The sequence below is a fragment of the Pinus tabuliformis genome, chromosome 2_2 (genome assembly GCF_031772625.1).
Source record: "Pinus tabuliformis cultivar Carrire ecotype Pingquan chromosome 2_2, CPIR1, whole genome shotgun sequence".
NCBI lineage: Eukaryota > Viridiplantae > Streptophyta > Pinopsida > Pinales > Pinaceae > Pinus > Pinus tabuliformis.
The window spans coordinates 1,270,014,387-1,270,025,106 of NC_142300.1; the positions used below are offsets into that span (position 1 = coordinate 1,270,014,387).

The window sequence follows — 10,720 nt, forward strand, 5'->3', positions numbered from 1 at the left end:
GACAAGGCATTCATGACTCTATTTTTAATATAGTTATGAGCTATGTCATGTAGTGGAGCCATAAACATGTATGGCATTCATGGAATCATGAATATTCATTGTTGTGAAGTCTTTGTGCAGAGAGACAGTCTATTGGGCAATGTATATTCATGGTTGTGAAGTATTTGGGCAGAGAGACAATCTATTGCCCAATGGATAATGAAGGTGGTTTCAAAATGATTGGAACATTATGCAATAAAAGTTTTAAAAATAGAAAATTTGGTGTTATCGTTATTGATTTTATCTGATCAAGATTCACCTAAATGCATCTATATTTTTGAGGATATCTGGTAATAGTTAAACTTCAGGAAAATAAAATATTGTCATTTCATTTTCAATAATATTAAATACACAATTCATATAAACTTAAGATGATAGTTATTTCATTTAATCAAATGATTTGGTAGAAAGTCCATTGTCTACTCATGAAGTAGATGATCATTAAATAATAGACGGGAAACTTAGGAAAATGCCAATCCACTTATGTAAACCTAAGATCACACAGTGGAAAGATCCACCCATCCCACTCAACCCCCACCTTGCCCGAATTTTAGAATATAGTCATACACCTGACTTCTCTCAATACATGTTATGTCAAGAGATAAACATAAACTGTATTCTATTAACATGACTGCTCTATTCTACACAGGTAGACAAGATGCGTGTAAGGGTGCTGGTGGGTTCGGCGATGGGTGGCCTTACAGTTTACTCTGGTAGAACCGAGGCTCTTGTACAAAAGGGTTTTAGGAAGATGACGCCATATTTTGTTCCTTATTCCATTGCAAACATGGGATCTGCATTGTTGGCAATAGATATCGGAGTAATGGGTCCGACCTACTCAATTTAAACAACAAATTATTATAGAAATTTTGAATAATTTAACACATATTCAACAGAGATTATCCTGATCATGTACTATTGCGGAATACATACACAATACATAAGCTCCTCTACGTTGATCATCAATATAGCAGCATCAATAACAATAAAACATCAAGAGCATTCACACATTAACACAGTATGTAACCCGGGGAAAGCATCTCGCTAAAAACCCCAACTATCTGTATATTAATGATTGAGACCATGTAACATTACAAAGTACAATGCTTATCACAAGCAATCCAGTACCAGCTCCACCTGTTACACACAATACAGCTAAGATCTGATCTCCAAATCTATTCCACTGCTTGCCTGCCTCCACTGCTCAATACCTGCTCAAGAATGAATGAGAATGGTTTACCAAACTCGTATTTCACCTCCAAAGAATCACTCACACTGTGTAAGACGTGAGTAGAGGCTATAATACTGGGCAAATACATGAGCAAACTCATTGGCATACTCAATCCCTTGATTGTGCAAGATCTGATGCACAACTATAGTCACAACTGATAGCAATATGATCCTCTAACACCTGTCCCTGTTGAACTGAACATGCACTGACATGAAACTGAGTTAACTGATGTATTCTATAGTTGTATTATGAGTTAATAATTAGTTTAACAACTCATCATTAGTCTATTTGCAGTTAGACTAACTACAACTAGTTTAACCAAGTCAAACTGAACACAACTCCATCAACTCCACAATCAACTCCACCACACTCAACTGATTGAGTTCTAACTGAAGTCATGCATGCAACAACTCAACTAACTCATAAGAAAAGCGTACTTCCTTCTGACAGCTGCATGGGCCACATCTGTAGCTCAAACTGAAGTGCTCCAAGAGAATAAGATCAAGTTTATAGTCCAAATATTATTATGAGACAATAATATTTGACTTTTCTATTTTGGACAGCCAGTCTAAAAATAGACTTTGATCACTCCTACTATGATCACTCTTGCTGTGGTCACTCCTACTGTGATCACTCCTGCTGTGGTCACTCCTGCTGTGATCATCCCTGCTGTGGTCACTCCTGCTGTGATCATCCTTGCTAGGATCCAAAAATAGAACTTGTGCCATAATTTGCCTGCGGGCCCACTTAGTGAAGGCGACTCTTTTCACTAAGCTCCATCATCTTGTTGCAATCTCAACACTCCCTCTCAACAAGATATGGATTATCAACAACCCCTATCTTGCCTCGGTGGTACTCGAATTTGCTCCTGGTGAGAGCCTTCGTCAGGATATCAGCATCCTGATCCTCCGTTGGAATGTATGAAAGCAACATGATCCTCCGCTACACACAATCTCTGATATGATGGTACCTGATGTCCTTGCTGCCATATACTCAGCCTCTTGAGCTCCCTGCCCAATCTGCATCCTCCTGTCTGTACCAAGATCCATATCCCGATGTGCCTCTCAAGTAGCACAATACATGCTTGGCCGCCTTCCAGAAGAGCTTGGTAGGCTTAACCATAGCTTATGAAAGCTGGTTAACTGCATAGCATATATCAGGTCGTGTATTGACCAAATACATCAGCGACCCCACCAACTGTCGATAAACAGTGGCATCCACTTCTTCTCCCGAAGTGGCATCCTCCTTCCTCCAACCTCCAGGAAGAGGAGTATCAACAGGCTTGCAGCCATGCATGTTGAACTTCTCCAGTATCTCTCGAGCATACTTGCCCTGAGAAAAAAACAGTCCACCACTGCGCTGCCATATTTCCAATCCTAGGAAATAGTGAAGGAGGCCCAAATCCTTCATCTCAAACTCTGTAGCAAGATCCTTCTTGCATGACAGTATCAACAGCTCATCACCCGTTAGAATCAAATCATCAACATACAGTACAATGATAAGCAACTTACCCTCCACCACAATCTGGTATAGGTTAGGATCCGCCTCGCTCTTGGAGAATCCAAGTCCTGTGAAATAACTGTCTATCCATGTGTACCAAGCACGTGGTGCTTGCTTCAACCCATACAGCGCTCTCTTGAGCCTGCACACATGCGACTCGCTGTTGAAGACCTCAAAGCCTTCGGGCTACTCAATGTACACCTCCTCCTCAATGACTTCGTTGAGGAACGCAGTCTTCACATCCATCTGATGAATGTGCCATCCCATCTGCACTGAGAGAGCAAGAATCGTCCGTATGGAAGAATACCTTGTGACAGGTGCAAAGGTCTCCTCATAATCAATCCCCTCTATCTGTGAAAAGCCTCGGGCAACAAATCTTGCCTTGTACTTCTCCACACTCCCGTCAGCTGCCTGCTTAACTTTGTAGATCCATCTCGAACCCACCACTGATTTCCCTTACGGTCTAGGAACAATCTCCCATGCACTGTTTCTGACAATAGAATCATACTCTTCCACCATGGCGTCTACCCATGCGGGATCCTCCACAGCTTCCTCGAAATAGGATGGCTCAGTCACAACACACTTGCTCATAAGAGCCATGTATCCAGTGTACCGATCAGGTGACTGTCTCTGCCTGTGTTGGGCTGTAGGTGGTCCTACAACTTTCTCTGCATCTTGAGCCAGTCTCTCAGCTTCTGTCAAGCGCTTTCACCCTCTGATGGTTGGCGCTGCATGAGTGGTCTCTTCCACTCCATGAACCTCGTCCTGTGGCTGATCCACATCCTGAAGCTCATCCTTAGGAACTAATAGCTCCTCATCTACATGCAAGTGTAGCTCCCTCTCAAGCGAACACTTCATGGCTTTCTCCTCCTGAAATTTTATATCCTGTTGCACGACAGTTTTACCACTGTCTGGCAAATACCCACGATAGTTGTGGGGTGTATCAGTGTACCCCACAAATATCCCAACCTCTGCGGTCGGCTCCAACTTCTTCCTAGCATCCTTTGTCACATGCATGTAAACGTTAGCACCAAAAATCCTCAAATGAGAAAGATCAGGCTTCTTACCAGAATAAGCCTCCTCGGGTGTACTCATGCTAAGTATCCTATGAGGACAACGGTTCTGCACATAAACTGTTGTATTGCATGCTTCCACCCACAAGTGAAGGGGTAGGCCCTAATCATGCAACATTGCCCGTGCAGCACCCACAATCATTGTGTTCTTCCGCTCAGCTACCCCGTTCTGCTGTGGGTTATGGGGAGCTATGAGCTCTCTACGAATCCCTTCTGCCTTGCAGAAATCCTTGAACTCGTTCGAGATGTATTCACCACCATTATCACTCCTAAGAGCCTTCACCTTCTTCCTCGACTCCTTCTCGACCAGTGCTTTGAATTCACAGAACTTTGAATATGTCTCGCTCTTCTTCTGCATGAAGAAGATCTAGCACTTACGAGAGAAATCATCAACAAAAATCACATAATACCTGTGTTTTGCTGTCGAAGCAACTGAGAAAGGTCCACACACATCTGTGTGAATTCTCTCAAGGATCGTCGTGGCGCGATTATCCTTCTCGTGAAAGGTGGCTTTCACAAACTTTCCCAAAGTACACCCCTTGCACTGATCTGACTGCGCAAGTGTGCCTTTAGGAAGCCCTGTAGTAATCTGCTGCAGTATCTTCAAGGCTCCATGGTGAAGGTGACCCAATCTCCTCTACCACAACTCGCCATCATCCCGACTCACTAATCCTTCTGCCTTGCCTGCCATTTCTGCGCATCCATCTACATGCAGCTGATAAAGGTTCCTCACTCGAACCCCTATCTTCCGGGTCTCACCAGTTGTCTTGTTGCGCATGAAAGCCTTTCCCTCACTGACAACATCATACCCTTGTCTTCTAACATCGCCACTGAGATAAGATTCTTCTTCAATCCTGGAACATGCATGACTTCCTTCAATACGAAGGGTTTACCAGACTCCCTCTCAAAGGAAATGGTACCGATACCTGTCGCACTGTATCTACCATCATCGCCCATCTCGATGTGCACTCCAAGATCTTTGTCCTCCAGATCAGAGAACAAATCTCTATCTCCCGTCATGTGAAAAGACGCACCACTATCCAAGAACCACACCGATCCCATCACACTTGAAACCAAGCATGTGATCAATGAAAAATCAAGCTCAAACTGTGAGGCTAGAGCCTCTCCTGTTGTAGATCCAGCAGCCTGCTTGTTCTTCTTCTTCTGCGGACAATTAGTGGCATAGTGTCCGTGCTGGTGACAGTGAAAACACTTCACCTTGGACATGTCCTGCTTCTTGCCTTTCGCACCGGAATGAGAAGCTTTCTTGTTCTTCCCCTTCTTTGCTTTGGCAGCCAAAGTGCAATTCTCTTCATCAGATACCTTTGATGAAGATCCATTCTCACCTTTATTGTTTCTGAGTTTATCCTTGAGCGCCAGGTCACTCTTGCTTTGGAATAACATTTGCAATCCGTTGAAAGACATTTCAACAACACTGCTGCAAATTCGATTTCCACCAGCTCCAACTCAACCGCCTCGGATCTAAGATTCGTGAGAACACAATATTTCTCGTACAGAGATTGACTGTATGGGCATTCACCGGATATCTCACCTTCCAAAGGAAGGATGAATCCAGAGGCTACCTGGCCCGATTACAGACTCTTCCTGAAGAAATAGAATGTAAACACTTCCTGAATAGTAGATCTGATGATCAACAGCTCTGATACCATGTAGAAACTTTTTCTGCAATTATCTAGCTCGCTCCGATACCATGTAGAAATTTTGAATAATTTAACACATATTCAACAGAGATTATCCTGATCATGTACTATTGCGGAATACATACACAATACATAAGCTCCTCTACATTGATCATCAATATAGCAGCATCAATAACAATAAAACATCAAGAGCATTCACACATTAACACGGTATGTAACCCGGGGAAAGCATCTCGCTAAAAACCCCAACTATCTGTATATTAATGATTGAGACCATGTAACATTACAAAGTACAATGCTTATCACAAGAAATCCAGTACCAGCTCCACCTGTTACACACAATACAGCTAAGATCTGATCTCCAAATCTATTCCACTGCTTGCCTGCCTCCACTGCTCAATACCTGCTCAAGAATGAATGAGAATGGCTTACCAAACTCGTATTTCACCTCCAAAGAATCACTCACACTGTGTAAGACGTGAGCAGAGGCTATAATACTGGGCAAATACATGAGAAAACTCATTGGCATACTCAATCCCTTGATTGTGCAAGATCTGATGCACAACTATAGTCACAACTGATAGCAATCTGATCCTCTAACACCTGTCCCTGTTGAACTGAACATGCACTGACATGCAACTGAGTTAACTGATGTATTCTATAGTTGTATTATGAGTTAATAATTAGTTTAACAACTCATCATTAGTCTATTTGCAGTTAGACTAACTACAACTAGTTTAACCAAGTCAAACTGAACACAACTCCATCAACTCCACAATCAACTCCACCACACTCAACTGATTGAGTTCTAACTGAAGTCATGCATGCAACAACTCAACTGACTCATAAGAAAAACGTACTTCCTTCTGACAGCTGCATGGGCCACATCTGTAGCTCAAACTGAAGTGCTCCAAGAGAATAAGATCAAGTTTATAGTCCAAATATTATTATGAGACAATAATATTTGACTTTTCTATTTTGGACAGCTAGTCTAAAAATAGACTTTGATCACTCTTGCTGTGATCACTCCTGCTGTGGTCACTCCTATTGTGATCACTCCTGCTGTGGTCACTCCTGCTGTGATCATCCATGCTGTGGTCACTCCTGCTGTGATCATCCCTGCTGGGATCCAAAAATAGAACTTGCGCCATAATTTGCCTGCAGGCCCACTTAGTGAAGGCGACTCTTTTCACTAAGCTCCATCATCTTGTTGCAATCTCAACAATTATTGCCTATGTGCAGCTACAAATCATATTCGTAGAGGCGAAGCAGATATCATGCTTGTAGGTGGCACAGACACTTTGATTTTGCCTACAGATGTGGGTGGATTTATTGCTTGTAGTGCCCTTTCACAGAGGAATGATGACCAGTAGACAACTTCTAGACCATGGGACATAGATCGTGATGGGTTTGTCATGGGTGAAGGTGTTGGCATGCTGGTAAGCTCAATGTGAACCTAGTCACTGTGGAATTTCATCTAATTTACTGGTAAATGAAAAATGTAGAACACAGGAGGCAGAATAACAATCACAGTTAAGCCTCAAATTCATAATGAACTGGCACCTTGATCATTGATGTCATACTGGCTGATCTAAATTATTTAGCCATTCAAGATAGAATTGTCAGGAATGCTTTCATTTTCAAGGTACATGAGCCTAGATGCATTACTTATCCCTTTTCATGAACAACACTCAAGTTATTCAAATTTGGGTTGGAGTTATTTGTAAATATTCAAAGATCATTTCAGACTATGAGCAGTTCACACTATAAGAACATGGGGATTTTGATAAGCATAATCAGTTTTTTTCTCCAAACCAGGTTATAAGATTATGGGGATTTTGATAAAGCATCATTTGTCTTTTCTCCATACCAGGTCATGGAAAGTCTTGAGCATGTAATGAAGCGAGGAGCTCCCATAATAGCCGAGTACTTGGGTGGGGCTGTCACTAGTGATTCTTTCCACATGACTTATCCACACTCTAATGGGTTAGGAGTTTCAATGTGAATTCAAAAATGTTTGAAAGATGCATGAGTTTCACCAGAGGAGGTAAGTGACTCCAATTCTTTAATGAGGGTCTACTAGTAGTAGATAATTACAATTATCATATCGTAAATAACATTGCAGGTCAACTATATCAATGCTCATGCAACATCAACTATGGCTGGAGATCTGGCAGAGGTTAAAGCTATCAAGAACATTTTCAAGGATACTTCTTGCATCAAAATGAATGGCACAATGGTGAAGAATTCATTACTAATCAGATCATGAGATTGATTGTAACGTTTTGTTTGTAATTAATATATATGAGTTTTGAATTTGTATTAAGAATGGCGAAATGTTGCTTTTATTTGACATCAACAGAGCAGATCTAACAGATTCATCATGCCTTGAGAGTGCAAAGTGTACTTAAAGGGATTTGATCTCTGGTGTCTTATAGATTCAAAGTTTATTCTTTTATATATATGTCACTTGTCAAATTTCATGTTGAAGGCTAGGCAATTTTCATGTTGAAAGCTGGGCATATTTTATAAAAGGTTGATATTGAAATATTTATTTAAAATAATCATTAAAATACTTTTTCCCATGCAAATTTACTCCATATGCACATAAACTCCGTATTCAATACTGAAGAAATTACAAAACTATAAAAAAACACCACTCAATACAGACACTGCAACTTCCCAGTTCTTTGAAATTAATCCAAATGAATTTCAACAAGTATATACAACCTTTAATAACAAGCATTTCAAGGAGTACATTTTGTAGAAATTCCCACTGTAGATCAACAGATTATGCAATATACTAAAACACAATACAAGATCTACTTCTACAACACTTTGCAGAAGCTTAATCGAATTGAGCAAGATCAAGAGAACACATATAACTGAGAATGAGAAATCAATCACACATAACACAGAAGAAATATCACGGGGAAAGCCTTAGCCTAAAACCCCAACTCTGTATTATCATACAAGTGGAAATCTTGTTCAAGTTACAAAAATAATCAACTCTCAAGCTATCCCGCTCTCTCTGCAATCAAACAATACAACTCACAGATTGAATAGACACTGTATATGTCCTCCTCAAGCCCTCCAAGCCTCCTATTTCCTTGCGCAATTTTTCTTGGGGTCCAATGATGTCACATGTGTGAATTGGCCTCATCACACTCACTAAACCTGAAGAAGTAACTACGCAATCCTCAAGGAAAGAATTCCTTCTGCATGCAAGGAATATTCACAATGGAATATTCTAGCAATTGATAGTACACTGCCCCTCCATCTAATCTCAACCAGGTCTCTGTCTGAACTGACATGCATGAGTTATTTATGAGAGAATACTCAGTTATCTGAAGTGCAGTAGTTACATGCATGCAAGCATTAACTAACTGAACTCACATTAATTTAAACAAATTGTTTAAATCAATCTAACTAGACTTGACTCAGTTATCTAAGCCAACTAATTACAAATCAATTTAGAACTCATCCTTATCTCTTTAACTGATGGATAAATTCCTCAATTAATGGAGAAACTGTTATGTCCCCACATAGACTTCAAGTTTGATTTTCCTTAACTAATTAACTCAAGATGAATTAATTAATTAATTTACAAACTGGTGCTAAGATCAAATTCAAATTTTACTTCACTATTTTAGTATAGGGACTGACTAAAATAGGAAGGTATCCCGAAATGCTATTTATAGAATGCTATTTTTAGCACTTCCATTTTTCCATCCATTGTTGCTAAGATCAACACTGGCTGAACTGCTATTTATAGCAGTGCTATTTTTAGCAATTCTATTTTTAGCATTTCTTGTTGCTATTTTCAACACATTTAACCTTTTTAATAAATGATTTTTGTTTGCTCCAAAGTTTGTGCTATTTTTCCACTGCAAACACAAATGATTTCTCTGAGCTCCAAAATGTATACCATTCTTTCCACTGCAAACACAATATATGTTTCTGATTTTAAATATGGCTTATTTTTTCAGTCTATGATTGGGCATTGTATTGTTGTTGCTGGTGCACTGGAAGCAATTGCAACCATAAAAGCTATCACCACCGAGTGGCTTCACCCCACAATTAATCAATTTGTAAGTTGCTTACCATATGGTAAAGTTTTAATGTAAATGTGGTTGTTGTTTTCGCTATTTCTTCTTAAAAGTATGAAAGTATTCATTCAATTTGTGTGTTGATACTCTTGTCAGAATATTGAGCCTAATGTTACTATTGACACCGTGCCAAATATAAAGAAGCAACACGAAGTACATGTTGGTAAGATAACCTGATTACAGTCCTCGGTACAATATAGATTTGGAAAACTTTTTAAGATTATGCACAATCTGGAACTGTAATACAGTAGATTAGTTTGTGATTTGCCATAATCATCTTAGGTTGTTAGAAAGCTTCCGACTTCTTGTTTGTAATCAGGAGAAGGATAGAAGAATGTGAAATGCACACCTTGTTATGGTTTTTCTTTATATTTATAATGTTCTAGCTTGTTATTTAAAGGCATTATATTCTGGTCACTGCCTTTTGGTTTCTGTTAGCCAATTTAAACTTCTTCTAAGAGTTACATGAGATTGAAGGGTTAATTTGTTTAAAAAAATAAAAATGATTTTTTCTGTCAAGATTGTGATTAATTTTTACACTATTAATGACAGGTATCTCAAACTCTTTTGGATTTGGTGGGCACAACTCTGTGATAGCTTTTGCTGCATTCAATCCCTAAACATGTTATTTACGCCATTTTTTTAACATTGGTTTTCAATTGAGTCGCCATGAAGTGAAGTGATCCAGTAAACTTTGAACATGTTATCTTTTATTCAAAGAGTCATAACTCCTTTCAACGGTGTTGATCTCATAATCACCCTATGAGTGACCTCAGTAAAGATTTATTTAACAGAAGGTATTACAGACTCATGTGTTGGTGTGTGTGTTATGTGTTATTGAAACAATAGATCAATCAAATTGCCAATACACATACATTTTGAATGGAAAGACAGCAGAGAAATGTAGTAAGCAGACACAAAGACACAAGCAATTTTTAATAAGGAGTTCACCCTATTCTCCAGGGCTACGTCTCCGGTCCAGCTTCAGTGGTGGCCTTGTTTTATTATGTCTTTGAGTAGAGAAATTACAATGCAGGGACTCAATATGAGTTCTCCTGAAGCAGAGTTTGCTTGGCAGGGTGGTTCTTGGATTCCCCAAGCCACTTA

At 39.7% G+C, this 10,720-nt stretch overlaps 1 pseudogene; it reads left to right on the plus strand.

Annotated features, from left to right (window-relative positions):
* Positions 1-691: 691 nt before the first annotated feature.
* Positions 692-10,233, plus strand: LOC149198113 (3-oxoacyl-[acyl-carrier-protein] synthase I, chloroplastic-like; annotated as a pseudogene).
* Positions 10,234-10,720: the final 487 nt, after the last annotated feature.